Source organism: Salvia miltiorrhiza, chromosome 2 (genome assembly GCF_028751815.1).
Source record: "Salvia miltiorrhiza cultivar Shanhuang (shh) chromosome 2, IMPLAD_Smil_shh, whole genome shotgun sequence".
NCBI classification, from domain to species: Eukaryota; Viridiplantae; Streptophyta; class Magnoliopsida; order Lamiales; family Lamiaceae; genus Salvia; species Salvia miltiorrhiza.
In genome coordinates, this window is record NC_080388.1 from 15,372,044 (window position 1) to 15,375,996 (window position 3,953).

The 3,953-nt window shown below is 33.0% G+C and overlaps 1 long non-coding RNA gene across 1 annotated transcript; it reads right to left on the bottom strand.

Annotated features, from left to right (window-relative positions):
• Positions 1-1,098: 1,098 nt before the first annotated feature.
• Positions 1,099-2,898, bottom strand: LOC131011340 (uncharacterized). The gene is made up of 5 exons (XR_009096867.1): positions 2,728-2,898; positions 2,457-2,573; positions 2,189-2,268; positions 1,566-1,658; positions 1,099-1,454 (listed from the first exon to the last, which is right to left on the bottom strand). It is a non-coding gene; the product is annotated as an uncharacterized LOC131011340 (long non-coding RNA).
• Between the last annotated feature and the right edge of the window lie 1,055 nt (positions 2,899-3,953).

A 3,953-nucleotide genomic window follows, 5' to 3' on the forward strand; every position in this document is an offset into this window, starting at 1 on the left:
ATGAGGATTTCAGCCCCCAAGTTCATTATTTCTGGAAAGCGGGGATTATTAATTTGTTGTGGAAAGTCTGGGATTGCCGAAATCAAATGACATTCAATGATGCTACCTTCCATCCTAAAACTATTGTAAGTTTTTTGCAGGTGATGTTTAAAGAGATGGATGCTAACTTTCATAAGCTGGGCTGCTCAAACAACTCTTGGTCGGATTATATTGTGCTTCGCAGAATTGGGGTTTCTACGAGGGCGCACTACAAAAAAAAAAAGGTTTCTAGTGGCGACAGATTTTGTCACTATATGTGTCAAAATTGTCACTAAAGCATCTCAGTGACAACTTTTGTGGTTGTCGATAAGTTGCAGCTATATCAACCGTCGCTAAAAGTTACAGTGACGACGATAAAACATTGTCACTGCAAATCTAATTATTGTGACGGGTGATGTTGTCACTGAATATGATTAAATTGTGACGAATTTATTTTTGTCACTATATTTTGAAATTTGTAGCCACGTTTCAAGCTTGTCACTATAGTTTCTGTTTGCAGTGACATGATATTGTTGTCACTATAATTATGTAATTTAGTGACATGATAGAAACGTCACTAAATTTTCCAGTAAATAGTCACGTGTATCTGGCGTCACTACAATTCCCTCATTTAGTGACATGATTTTTACTGTCACTATATGAACCAATATGTAGTGACATGCTTTTATCATCATTAAAATGTATTCATTTAGTCGAATGCTATAATCGTCACTAAAATTATATAATTATAGAGATGAAAAAGCATAATAACAATAAATGATTTGCCACTAATGTTCTTGACGTCGTCATTATAAGTATTATTTTAATATTAGAAGATACTTTAAGAAAGGGCGTGATCACGTTTATTTCTAAAACATCAAGATCGATTGCAAAATTGATGCATAAGCTTATTTAAGAAAAAACGTGATCACGTTTATTTCTAAAAACACTAGATCGAATTGCAAAATTGATGCGAAAGCTTCTTTAAGTAAAGACATGATCACGCTAAGTTAACAGTATTGTTGAGAATTTTAAGCGTGATCATGCTTATCTCTAAAAGGTCTATAACAAATTGCAAAATTGAGGCCAGAAGCATATTTCTGAAATAGCATTAAATCATGTCTTTCTAATAAATAAAAGATAAACTTAGTCAGCTAATCCTACATTAACTAGAATTTGGGATATGACTACTTTGATTTAGGCATTGAATGATAGCAGGGATTTGCCAACTCTTCATTCTTTTTCTTCAGCTCTCCATTCTCCTTTTGCAAATCAAGATTAATCCTCTCTCCTCTTTTGGACGGTGGCTTCAATCCATCTCCACATCTACAAAGTCGGTTCGATTTTTCCTCCCCGACCTTGACAAAAGCCTCGTCTTCTGATATTGGCCCCTCATCATCTTCAATGTTTTCAGTCTGCAACCTCGTAAGCTCGTCCTGAACAATTAAATTTATATTGGTATTTATGGTTTTCATAAATACATATACACAATTAACTATTCACTCACATAAAGCATTTGAACTATAGAATCATGTAAATTAATGTACCTGTTTGTAGCAAAACTATGCAATCGATTTTGTTCCGCATGCATGATTCATCCACAACTTTTTTCTATTCTCTCTATTCCTATTGCTAATTTTCTAGAAAGAACAATACCAAGTATCAATAGATAATTTATGAAAAGGCGTGATTACTATCATTTCTGAACTATCATTTCAACAAGCAATCACGCATACTGAAATTTCAAACACCATATACGGATTGACGTGATCATGCTTATATGATAATTAGCTAAAGAAAATTGCACCATAAGCGTACACATATTTCCAAATAAAACTAATAGTCACTATATAATAATATTCAAAACAATTCAAGAAATAACGTGAGCACGTTAAACTCAGAGTTAACATTTTAATAGCATATTGCACAAAATGCGTGACCATGCTAATGTTTGTAATATAAAAAAATCAACGTGAATTATTTAAAATAGACAGTGTGATGAAAGATGTGATCATGTTTATTTCTAAAATAGTTGAACAACACATAACCGGAGAATATTAACGTCACTAAAATTAACACAGATTTCAATTCAATTCATAGATCGCAACCAACCAAAATGAACATCATACCCAACCAAACATAAATACAAAAAATGAAGATAGCGTATTACCTTAACGCATCGCTCTCGAAATAATCAATGCATATTTTTCAATGCATCAGTAAAAATCATAATAATGCATCAATGAGTATCTGCAACAACATCTTAAAATTCAATCAACATTCTAAACAATGAAATAAATATAAGCAAGTAAAAATATACCATCCGCAAAACTCGAAAAGAAGATCTAAAGGACAAAGCAATTGATTTAAAAGGTGAAATAGTTTCAGCAAAATCAAACAATTAGCATTAAGATAACCAAAGAAATGTAGAGAAACACCTAGAGCAGAGTCATGTTGTAAGTGATGTACAGATTCATGCTTGTAATCTGAATCTCATTCTCATCAATTGGAGTCTCGGTCTTAGGATTCTCTACTTTTTGGTAACGATTCATGCTCTGCAAAATTCAAAACACCAAAAACACAATTGACACCCCCAATAGATTACATAAACAAGAAATTAAAACAAAAACATGTGATATTATTTGATTAATTAATGAAAGGGGAAAAGCCGAGGATTTTTCTGGTAAACCAGAAGAGAATAGAGAATACCTACGGTGACTACCTTCAATGGTGCCAGTGGCAGCGAGCTTCAACGGCGGGTCGAGGGAGTGCAGTGGGGGAATTAAGGCATGGGAGAGAGTGAAAGTGACCCGTGGCCGCGACGGCGTGAGGAAGAGTGACTGACTGCGCCGCGGCGCAAGTGGGTCAGGGAAGGATCGGCGGCGGTGAGAGCGCTCACGAGATTAGTTACAGAGATAGGTTAAGAGGAAAAAGTTACTCCCTCCGTCCCAATAAAAGTGGCCACATTTCCTTTTTGGGTGTCCCATTAAAGGTGGCTACTTTCTAAAAATGGCAAAAGTTTACTTTAATTAAGTCAACAATTACTCACTAATTTGGTCAACAATTGTAGGCCACTTTCTAAAATTTACTCACTAATTTTGGTGGGTCACACTCGATTAAAACATAACAATCCCCTTCTTAATCTCCGTGCCCAAAAAAAAGTGGCCATTTTTATTGGGACGGAGGGAGTAAATTAAGAAAATAATGAATTTTGTCGTAGTGACCGCTTCTTCAGATTTTTAATTAAGGGTGGTTCTGTTGGTAGAGCGGGAAAATGAAATGTTTCACTGTAAAATGGAGGGACTTTTTTATACTACTACAGAAAAATGAAATATTTAATATTCGAAATTTATATGAGTTAATCATATTTGACTACTAATTTTTATTAATTACCATGTAAGCGATACACGATAATAAATTGAGGACATCTTTCAATAATATAATTGAGAATATTTCTTAGTTATATTATTATAATTAGAAAATAAATTGATTAGTTAATATAATTGAGAATATTTCTTAGTTATTTTTTGAAAGATCTGAGAGGCTATGTGTATCTCAAGCGCCGGAATTGAGTCATGTAACGGGTTAAGCCAATGATACGAGACATGGCCAAAGACAAGTACAAGCTAAATGAATTTCCATGTGTTTTCAGTCTTCAATTTCAAACGAGCTAACGACTTCAACGGCATGAAAGTCATTATTTTCTTGACACTAATAGCTCTAACCAATAAAATTGAAAAATTAAATTGATTAATTATTTATATTATATAAAATATCTCTAACCAATAAAAATGAATTTATTTTATAGTTGGAAGCGTATCACAAGAATGACCAATAATATTTTTTATTTAATGATCATAATTATTATCCATTTTTAAAATTTTCACATAATATCTAAATATTTTTCCTTTCAAATTTTCTATTAGTATAGAAAG